The sequence below is a fragment of the Perca flavescens genome, chromosome 23 (assembly GCF_004354835.1).
Source record: "Perca flavescens isolate YP-PL-M2 chromosome 23, PFLA_1.0, whole genome shotgun sequence".
NCBI lineage: Eukaryota > Metazoa > Chordata > Actinopteri > Perciformes > Percidae > Perca > Perca flavescens.
In genome coordinates this window covers 6,884,113-6,895,325 of record NC_041353.1, presented here as the reverse complement: position 1 = coordinate 6,895,325, position 11,213 = coordinate 6,884,113, and the positions used below count along the sequence as shown (strand labels likewise).

The window sequence follows — 11,213 nt, the reverse complement described above, 5'->3', positions numbered from 1 at the left end:
TGACCATTAATGGTCAAGCAGAACCAGGCCGATATGTTGTGTTGTTCTTATGGATCCTATTTGTTATACGTGGGTTGTTAGGGCTGTTAGTTTAAATTAACCATCCATCTCTTGGTTCCCCAGAGAAAATGTCAGCCTGTTCAGTATGCAAAGTCCCCCCCCCTCCCCTGGTTTCCAGTGATGAATCCTGTGTGACTGTGACTTTTGCTCCCCAAGCAGACAGGCTGGACATAAAACACGTCTCTGAAATGTGACCCTGGGATGTGACGTGACAACACAGGAGGTAACAGCCTTGTCAGGATCTAACTGACCTTATGTGTATTTGTGTGTGTATGGATTTAACTGCAACTATTTTAGCTACATCATTTCTTTGGCCAAAGCCAAACTGCCCTTTTTTTTAGCAGCGTTATTGCAATCTGGAAGTCGGCCCACAATGGAAAGTTAATTATGTTTTTGTAGGCTATTAACATTTCTATGAAGTAAAAAGGTTATCATGGTACCAGAGCAATATTTAAAGTAGAAAAATGGCATACAGACCCGATTACTTTGGTTCCTCATCGGGTCATGAGATTTTGGGACCATTTTGATGACCCATGAAGTAGAGGTTAAACTCTAGATTTCCAAAATAACAGTATTATGGGAACAAAGAGAGGTTATCTGGATATAAAGATTTAACTCTTTGTCACCAGAAGGAAAAGACTTTACTTATTTTTTGTATATTCAGGTTCAATAATTGTTAATAATAATACTGATTCTTATTTTACTTGTTTATTTTCATTTTACTCATTTCTCTATTTAATCTTAAATTAGTATTTTTTCATGAACTATTTTAAGTACTTGATTTAAGTTTTTCTTTTTTTTTATTCTTAAATGTTTTACATATAGTTTTTACATTTACTGTTTTTTCATATTTTTCTTTTTTAATTAGGTATTCAAATTATTGTATTTCTATTTTTTACTTATTTTTTTAAACATTTTCTGCAGTTTTTTTGTTTGATTGTTGAATTGATTTGAAACAGTGCTTAATTAGTTCTAGTTAAGTGCACCTGACACTGCTTAAGAGATTATCCTGTGACAATCACTGAGGAAAGCATCAATCGAAATCTTTCTGCTTGTTACTCTTCTCCATCACAAAAGAATTACAAAGCAAAAGTAAAATGCAAAAGACTGCGTGTGAATTGAAATAGAATAGAAAGCCTTTATTGTCATTGTGCAGAATACAACAAAATGAACCTTCAGTTGGAGTTGCAGATTTTGCCAACCCTAATGGCTCAGGTAAACAACATTAGACTGCTTTTTGAGACTAAACTACTTTTTGAGGATTTAATCTGAAATAATCCTGTTAAACCATATCAGTTGGATAGAAATTGGACAATACTAAGACTAAAAGTCTACAGCCATGCTAGCGCTTCTGTGAGACTGTACAGTGGTGCTTTGAGCTCAATGCTAATTAGGCTAACATGCTCACAATGCCAGTGCTTACATGGTCATGTTTAGCTAATGATAATGTTTCCAATGTTCACCATCTTAGTTTAGCGTGTTAGCATGCTAACATTCGCTGATAGGCACTAAACACAAAGTACAGCTGAGGCTGGTGGTTGAGACATTTTGTCCAGAACCACAAATGTCAACCTCATGGTGGCGCTATAGGCAACGACAGGGGATCACCTAACTCAGTAGGATTCATCATCTAGAGACAATGAATATGTATGCACATTTTCATGCCGATCCATTTAACAGTTTTATATAAATAAAACTAAATATATATATATATATATATATATATATATAAATATATATATATATATATATATATATATATATATATATATATATATATATATATAAATATTTGTCTGTTTCAGTCTGAACCGAAGCAATGGACCGATCGATCGACCGACAGACAGACTGCCTTCCCCCGAGGCGTGCTGCTAATAGTTAAGGTATGAGTTTTTTTTATGGAGGCCACTAAAGGTTGAGGCTTCAACATGTACCATGGCTTTAATATCTATAAAAGACCACTGCCATGAGACATATTACTGAGTAATAAACCCATCACGAGGACTCTGTCTATAGAAACTGACAACACGCAACCACACTTCCTTGAGGCGGCTCTCTACATGCTGTACTATGAATGGATACTGCAGCCTTTGCTTGGTATCAGATACATATTACTGTAGATACTGTACATGTTGCATTATTTAAAATTCAATATTAAGGAACCGTTTTGCAGCATTTACACATCAACTAAGCATAAGGACTAACATGATTTCAATTATAACAAAGCCAAGGCAAGTTTAGGCTTTATAACAAAAACCTTTAATGAATAGAGAGGGTATTATAATAATTTAAATTTGCGAGTCTTGAAAGCTTAATCTGCTAAAAACCAAATGTCACTTCTCAAAATAAAAATGAAACTCTCCTCTGTGATCTGAATATAAACTGACAGCCCACCCCTTCCTAAAGCACACATTGCAGCCTCCCACCCTCCCGCAACCTCCAGTGTCGGGGAACAGCCAGGCAGGCGCTCAGACAATCTGTTGTCATGGTGCTTGTGCTGATCCTGCTTCGCTGTCACTGTTCCTGCAAACTCCTACACAGTTTGTTTGGTTGGTGTAACATTAGGTGGTTTCCTATGTTTGTTCATACTCAAATAGGTAAAAGTAAAAGGTGTTTTTATTCTCCTGTAACATATCAAACGTTATCATCGTTTAACATTATTACATTTTAAGTATAAGGCTGCAACCCCATCTGAATTAATCTACTGATTAATTGACCAACAGAAGATTATTCGCCATTATTTTGATAAAAGATTTATTTTTATCGAGTCACTTATCGAGTAAAAATCACCAAACATTTTCTCTTACATGTGATGATTTTCTGCTTTTCTCTGTTATACATCATTGTACGTTAATTACCTCTGGGTTTTGGACTGTTGGTTATTGAAAATATACTATTTAAATGTGTCACCATGATGGCATTTTTCTCAGTTTACGAACACTTTTTAGGCCAAGCATTTAATTTAAAAAAATAACTGGCAAAATAATCGATAATCAAATGAATTGTTAGTGGGAGTAGAGTTTAAGGGGATGTCTTCAAATTGCTTGTTTTGTTAGATCACATTTCCAAAATCAAAGACTTTACTTTTAAAATGATTTAACACTGAGAAAAGTAGCACATCTGCACCGTCCTCACCCAGAAAACGACAGCATAGGTCGATTTTGCAAGCAGCTCTGCACGAACCTTATTTACATTTGCTGTTATAGGCGACCTCTCATGGCCGTAGTAGCCTAATTATCGTGGGAGCAAACGAGGAAGTGAGGTGACAAAGTAAAGGAAGGCCAAAATCTGCATAAGCAGACAGGTTGGGGTGGCGAATGATTTAATCCAACACAGGAATCTACGGTGGCCCTGAGAGGCCACAGCACGCAACAATAAGACAACACGTGCAAATAAACCACAGCACGCACTAATAAGACAACACGTGCAAATAAGACAACACATGCAAATAAACCACAGCACGCAACAATAAGACAACACGTGCAAATAAGACAACACATGCAAATAAACCACAGCACGCACTAATAAGACAACACGTGCAAATAAACCACAGCACGCACTAATAAGACAACACGTCAACACAGGTTACTCTTAAAATGGACATGTGTTGTCGCTAGCTGGCTGTCGCGTCACTTTATGGAGTGAAGTTCCGAAAACTTAGAAACAAATTGACAATTGGCAACGATTTTCGCAAGACTGCCTATATTCGAAATCTAAAGAGTTCATTTCTCGCCTAAAACGTATTCAGAAGTGAATTTAGTGATGAATAAAATGGCAAAAATTGTTAAAATTGTCCTGTTGTTGGTCTGTCTATGTACCGGAAAGCCAATGGTTGAGGCACGTGTGCATCATTTAAAAGTGTCCCCTGGAAACACTTCCGTTGTGGTGTGGTTTATTTGCACGTATTGTCTTATTTGCACGTGTTGTCTTATTTGCACGTGTTGTCTTATTTGCACGTGTTGTCTTATTTGCACGTGTTGTCTTATTTGCACGTGTTGTCTTACTAGTGCGTGCTGTGGTTTATTTACACGTGTTGTCTTATTTGCACGTGTTGTCTTATTAGTGCGTGCTGTGGTTTATTTGCACGTGTTGTCTTATTTGCACGTGTTGTCTTACTAGTGCGTGCTGTGGTTTATTTACGTGTTGTCTTATTTGCACGTGTTGTCTTACTAGTGCGTGCTGTGGTTTATTTGCACGTGTTGTCTTATTAGTGCGTGCTGTGATTTATTTGCACGTGTTGTCTTATTTGCACGTGTTGTCTTACTAGTGCGTGCTGTGGTTTATTTACGTGTTGTCTTATTTGCACGTGTTGTCTTATTGTTGTGTGCTGTGGTTTATTTACACGTGTTGCTTTATTTGCACGTGTTGTCTTATTTGCACGTGTTGTCTTATTAGTGCGTGCTGTGGTTTATTTGCACGTGTTGTCTTATTGTTGCGTGCTGTGGCCTCTCAGGGCCACCGTAGGAATCTCACTTAGGGTGGAACAAAATGTCAACGGTCAACTTTTTTAAATCAACCAACTTCTACAGACCTAATTCCATGACATAGGTACGTCTGTGATGTTGTTGGTGCTATTAGCACCAATATCAAGCATTTTCGATTAATACCCAGAATTCGGGGACAGAAATATCTCCAGCACATTGTCTTCGGAAAATCCTTTGCACTTGTGACATATACATTTACATATATGTATCATTTTTATCTAGAATTTGTATCCTTTATCTTTTCTTTCCAAAGTCTTTGAGCACAATCTCATGAGCATGCCACGTTACATTTCACTACACATATTACCTACAGACCTTGAATTTTTTGGTAAAGGATGGTCCCGTGTGTCTAAGGCTTAACGAGAGAGTAGAGGAAGCACTGAAGCTCCCTAACTTTAAAAAAAAAAAACAGCTTTTATCATGGCTGCCACTGTAACAACTTAGTCATGATCCTCGTCAATCAAGACTTTTTCACCCGTTGTCTCATTTGATGCAACCATATACCTGAACATGCTGAACATTTCAGGTAAATAAATGCAGCTATTATGTTTGATTGTGCAATCCAAGTTGAACCAGGCTGCGTGATTCATTCACTCACAAAGACGCTTTCCATTTAAACATTTGAAAACATTTTCAATACAATGCTGATGACTCACAAATGGCAGGGATGACTGTGTTTGCTTAGATTCATGGAGATAATTAGTCGCAGGCTTTGAAAGACCATGAATCAGGGTTTTTAGTTAAAGCTCGTTTTTAGAGCTTTTATAACTGCAGGAGGAAATTTTTTTTTTTACTCTACTACATTTACATGACAGCTAGAGTATCTAGTTAACTCGGAGGTTACGTTTCGGTTTAGCTTGTTTGTTTGTCTGCAGGATTACGGAAAAACTACGGGCCCATTTTCTATGAAACTTGGTGGAAGGGTGTAGCATTGGCCAAGTGAAGTGGATCTGAATCACATGGAGGATACACAAATTAGTATATTTTAATCCAACAAAGATAATTAAATACAATGCATTGTTTGAGATTAAAACAGGGATTCCCAACCTTTTTGTCCTCATCTGGAAAGGGGGAATTTCTAGATGGTTTCATTTCACAAAGTCGGTGCGGTCACAGAAGGCTTGTATCAAATGGATAGTTTGGATCTTTTCCAAACTATCCATTTAAGATTAGTAGACCCTTGTGGTTATGGCATTATATTGTACGGCGTAACTCTTTATTTGTCCTCATCCTTCGTGCCAGTTTACATCCCCCTCTTCAGCCTTTGCCCAGTGCCAATGTTTGGTCCTGGTGGAAGCTCGGTGTGGTAATATGGATCTGATCTTGACTGACAGACAGCTGGATCCCCAGCATCCAAATGGGGGGAGGGCTTGACATGAGCTCCATCACATTCCATCAACAGCTCCGAGCCGCTGAGAGCACTGACACCACTGATTAAAAGCATCCAATTTTGTCTGCGTCAGGCTTAATTCTGCGGCGTTTCATTATCCTATCATTCTCAATGGGGGATAGCTGCAGGATGACAGCACAACAGGCAGCATTAATAGCCAGTGGTTTTATCTCCGCAGATGCAGGGAGGATTTCAATCTGACTGGCTGCTTTTATTATAGAGAGTAGCCTGCAAGTGGTTTTCATAGCCTATGTTTTATGGATGCAGTTAAAAATTGTAACCAGTGTTGTGATCGGTGGAACAGCAAGCCTCAAATGCGACTGGCTAATACTTCTTTTTAACTCTGTCTCACTTTGAGATAAAGTATGAAATGTAGTCCATGCAAAGAAAAATAGAATAGGGATGTTTTAATTAATCCCACATCATTTTCCGGCATGTGGGATTTATTTCATAGTGCTTTTTTTAGACGCAGTACAGAATAAATTATGGCACAGGATTTATTTTATACAGCAAGAAAAGTAAGAATATCTCTCCCACAGAAAGGAGGGTATGCACTTATAGTACTTACTTTGTACTGTAGTGGTTTCCAACAAACTGTTACCTGTGCAACACTTCAGGATGTGACAGAATATACCTCTACAACTAATGTCTGAATCCCCCCGTCTGCAACTGTACTTTGAAATTAGTGTTAACATACATTAGAATGTGTTAGCATGTTATGCTGCTAAATGCTTAAAAAACATGCACATGTCAGCTGCTGGCTTACATGCTTGTTTGCTTTTTCAGGCACGTCCATATTATTTGGTGCCAAGTCGGATGTATTGTAGCTTTCAGTAAAATCCCAGTCATAATTCTGCCTTGGATGAGAATGGTACTTCCAGTACAGAAAAGTGTGCAGTAATTACAATAACTCTGACATCTTTTTTTTTTACCCCTATTCTCTACAGCCTAAAATTATAAGTGTTTCTCTTTTTGCATGCTAATTTCAGTGTGATTCTTTCTGGACATGAGCTTAAATATTTTGTCTGGTTTCCAACCCTCTCTGGAGGATCTCCCACTCACTGGCACTGCCGCCTCACCATAGAGGGTCTAATCAATATTCCCCTCACAACACGCCAACTTCACTCTCTGGGGTTAAGGCTTGTGGGTCATTCCCACTGAGTTAATTGAGCCTTCGGGGTTGCCTTCACCAGATGGAGGGAGGAGATGGGAGGACAAAAAGAGATAGAAAGCTATTTCTGGTGAGAGGCAAAGTAAATAAACAGGCTCTGATGAGGGTCTGGATGGAGGAGTTGGCTGCGTTTATATCAAAGGTCTGGGACAAAGGAAAAGTCTTTCCGCCCACACCAGCTTTCCAAAGACTCCAATCATGTGAAGTAGAGAGGAAAGCCAAAAAGTAAACTGCAAATTAGAGTTTCGTATGGAGGCTTAAAATCTCACTTTTAGCCGGCCTCCTGTAGTTCTAGAGATCAGTGTTGGGTGGTCAGATTAAAATATCTCAACAACTATTTCATAGATTGCTGTGAAATATTGTAGAACCTCAGTATGAATTGTAATAACTTTTGTGATCCTCTAACTTTTCTTTTAATGCCATCACCAAGTCAAAAGTTTCATGGTATTGTCTTTTTCACAAGGGTTTGTTGAAGAAAAATGTAGAATACCACCAAGCTGACTCCTTTAAATGCACAACATTAAATGATAGCTAAAGATGGCACTTGACTGAATTGTTGGAAGCAGATACTACAATAACTATAACTATAACTATTGTGAGGACATTTCTACTCTCTACTCTTACACCTGACCTTGCTTAACTATAATTATCCATGAATACAATAACATGGGTGGTTAAGCACACATAGAATGTACTTTAAGTCTACCTCAGATAATTTATTCCTCGTGAGCCATAGCCTGGGGAGATCCCCTTGTTGCTGTGTGTGTGATTTTATTCCTCTGTGTAGATATTTAAATTACTCATGCTGCTGCAGATCAGTGTGCCCCCTCTACTGCAATATCCAGTCATCATCTACCCTCTGAAAGAGAAGAGCTTCTGCATGCATACTGTATGGGAGGCTGAGGCAGGCTGATTTATGCAACATCTCTACTGCACAGACACAACACGTCCCATTCTTCTTTTCATAACTGGCGATGTCTTAAGTGATCAGTTTGTGGTTTTAAGACCGCATCTGCTCTGTATATGTGTAAAGACACTAACAAAGAGAAGTGTCTTATAGAGAATCTGGTACTTTCATAGCAGAGGTGTTAACAGGATGTGGTGTGCAAAGTGACTCAAAACAAGAGAGGGGGCGTAATGAGGGGGATCTTCTCTAACAAGGTTTGTTGTAATTTCATGTTCCTGTAATGTTCTTTCCCCGTGTTCCCTGCTTGGCTTACTGGTGCCAGGAGCTGTCACACTGATCCTAACGGGAAAAAATAGTATCGTTTGACAGCTCTGACAAGATTAATGTAGTTTGTAAGGAAACACCTGTGTCAAACCAGAAATGAAATACCAATTTAATGCAGATGTGTCCCTGAACAAAAAAATAACGGCAGTGGAGGACTTGTTTTGTGGTGACTCATTTTGTGACATTTCTATCTGTACACCTGTAGGTTTACTCATTAGTTTTACTGTCTAAAATTGTTTTTCTTGTGCTTGTCACAATGGCATCTGCAGTATAATAATACAGCACAGGGGAAGACTTGTATGACTAAATTTGAGAAGTTTGTACCAACCCGTGGCATTTTTGTTTGATAAATGAGTTAAACAATTATTCAATTATCAATTACATTTTCTGTCGATTCATCAGTTTAGCACCAGCTAAACACCAACACCACCATCGTATTTAAACACCAACTTAAATATTCAATTATGAGGCCTGTGCATGGAAAGGACTTCAGGTCTCAGTTAAGTTAAAAAAATACCGTTAACACATCAATCTGGTAAGCATTCAGAGACATGAAAGACTTGGATCTTGATTTGCAATTTGCTTATAAATACCTAAGCCTTGGACTTGTCCTAGGACTTAAAACTGGACTTGAGACTCTGACAGACTTTTTCTATCTATGTCATGGAAGAAGGGCAATACAGCGAGATGGGAGCCTTCAATGGCCAGAGGGGTCAACTTTCGAACCCCCATGGTGCTGTGGGAACATCTGCTATGTGATTTGACACGACAGAGTCCTTTATATAGCAAGATGTACCAGTGAAGGGCACATACAGTACAGGGGTGTTTTGTGAGTACAGACCATGGGAATCATTGTGAGGTCCAATAAAAACTAGTGCGTCTTCTAGTGGAGCCCTCCCACAACCAGTCTGCCGGTTCAAATTTGAGAGATTTTAAACAGCTGCACTTTCACATAATGTTGCTCTGCATTTCCAAATAGGCATGTCACTCCTCCGCGCTGTCAGTGTTAATATTAAGATTATGAATACAAAAAGGAGCTAGCCAGAATACATGATTTTATTAGGCAGAGAAAATACTGTTCAGAAGAAGAGAAACACCAAAAATAAATTTCTGTCATACATCGATTCCTCTCATACAGCGTACGAAGGTTACTAGTACATCAAAAGAGAAACAAACATTGCCAATCTACGTGTGGATGACCTCCGGAGGATGGATACTGTAGCACAGTCCAAAATGCAAGGTACAGCTCAGGTGTTATTAAAGCACCGCATGATCTGAGGCAGTTCTTGATTCTCCACACTATGAACACACTGAGAGACGAGAAAGGCAGGTGGCACTGTAGTGGGGAGTTTGTTTTCTTGTGACAAACATGAGGCGTCAGGGTGAATAACATTAGCCTTCTGAATGAAGAGGACGATGAGCTTAAAGAGGGGCCTTGGCACAGAGCGCAGCATCAGCCGAGTGATGAGAATCTCCTGAAAGAGGCATAGGGAAGGCAGCTGGGGTCGGCTTTGGGCAGCTTGTTCTGACCGGAGCTCGGTGGACCGGTTTGGGGAAGATATTCCACTTTTTCCCGTGTGAAACACAAGCCATAAACAAGGCATGAAAAACCCTGCTTCGACTCACTCCCAATCACACACACACACACACACACACACACACACACACACAGCCCCTTCAGACACAATCAGACTAGTACACAAACATGCACACTTATACAAAGGCAGAACTTTACAAAGTCATGCAGATGGAATGTTTTGGATATTTCTGTAGCTGAGTCAAATACGTTTTGCTGGGGAACTATCTGTAATTTAGTCTAGGCTGTCATGACAGACTGGAAGTGTGCTCCTGGAAAACGTTACCACATCCGTCTTTTGATGGGGAAAGAAAGAGCAAAGGGGGCTTTACAAAGCTAAATATAAGTACATGAGAAAAGGTGGTGTTTTCCTCAGATCATTTGAAATTCTAGATGAGAACCCATCCTTGTCTCTTAGATATGGAAGCCCATTTCTGCCCAATGTGATGAAAAAAAAGATCCATAAGTCATTAGGCAGCAAGGTGGCTCAGTGGTTAGCACTTCTGCCTCCCAACAAGAAGGTTCTGGGTTTGAACCCAGGTCGTCCCGGGCCTTTCTATGTGGAGTTTGCATTTTGTCCCCGTGCTTGCGCAGGTTTCCTCCGGGTGCTCTGGTTTCTTCCCACCATAAAGACATGCATGTTAGGTAACTAGGACTACAGTTGAAAATTAGCCAACTGGCTAACACTGGTGCATTTACAGAAATGTTCATTAATGTGCATTGTCCTAATCAAATAAATGAAACAGTATTATAATAAGAAACTTTCTCAAAATAAACTTATTTTACTTTGAGAAAGTTCTCATTACTTTGAGAAAGTTTCTCATTCTTTTTAGATATCTCATTATTTTAAAATACTAACTTATTATTTTGAGATTCTAACTTATTATTTTGAGAGACTAACTCATAATGACTTACAGGATCTTTTATTTCATCACATTGATGCTTCCATACTTAAAGAGGTAACTTTTTCTTCTTAAAATTTCCTTTTAGCATGCTTAAAAGGGGATCCTGAGTACAGGCACGGGTCATATTTATTTTTAAAGGAATAGTTTGACAATTTGGAAATATGCTCATTCACATTCTTCATGAGAATACGATGAGAAGATCTATACCTGTCTCATGTCTGTACCATAAATATGAAGCTACAGCCAGCAGCCGGTTAGCTTATCATAGCATAAAGACTGGAAACTGGGAAACAGCTAGCATGGCTCTGTTTTCTGTTTCCAGTCTTTATGCTAAGCTAAGCTAAGCGGTTGCTGGTTGTAGCTTCATATTTACCCTACAGATATGAGCAAGGTATC

At 38.9% G+C, this 11,213-nt stretch overlaps 1 protein-coding gene across 1 annotated transcript in view; it reads left to right on the top strand.

Moving 5' to 3' along the window:
• Positions 1 to 196: 196 nt before the first annotated feature.
• The window catches only part of LOC114549817 (UPF0577 protein KIAA1324-like), a 63,881-nt gene continuing 52,864 nt past the window's right edge, over positions 197 to 11,213 (top strand). Inside the window, exons 1-2 of the mRNA XM_028570065.1 lie at positions 197 to 283; positions 1,866 to 1,943. The gene's annotated coding sequence lies outside the window, so the exon portion shown is untranslated. The remainder of the gene's footprint in view (positions 284 to 1,865; positions 1,944 to 11,213) is intronic.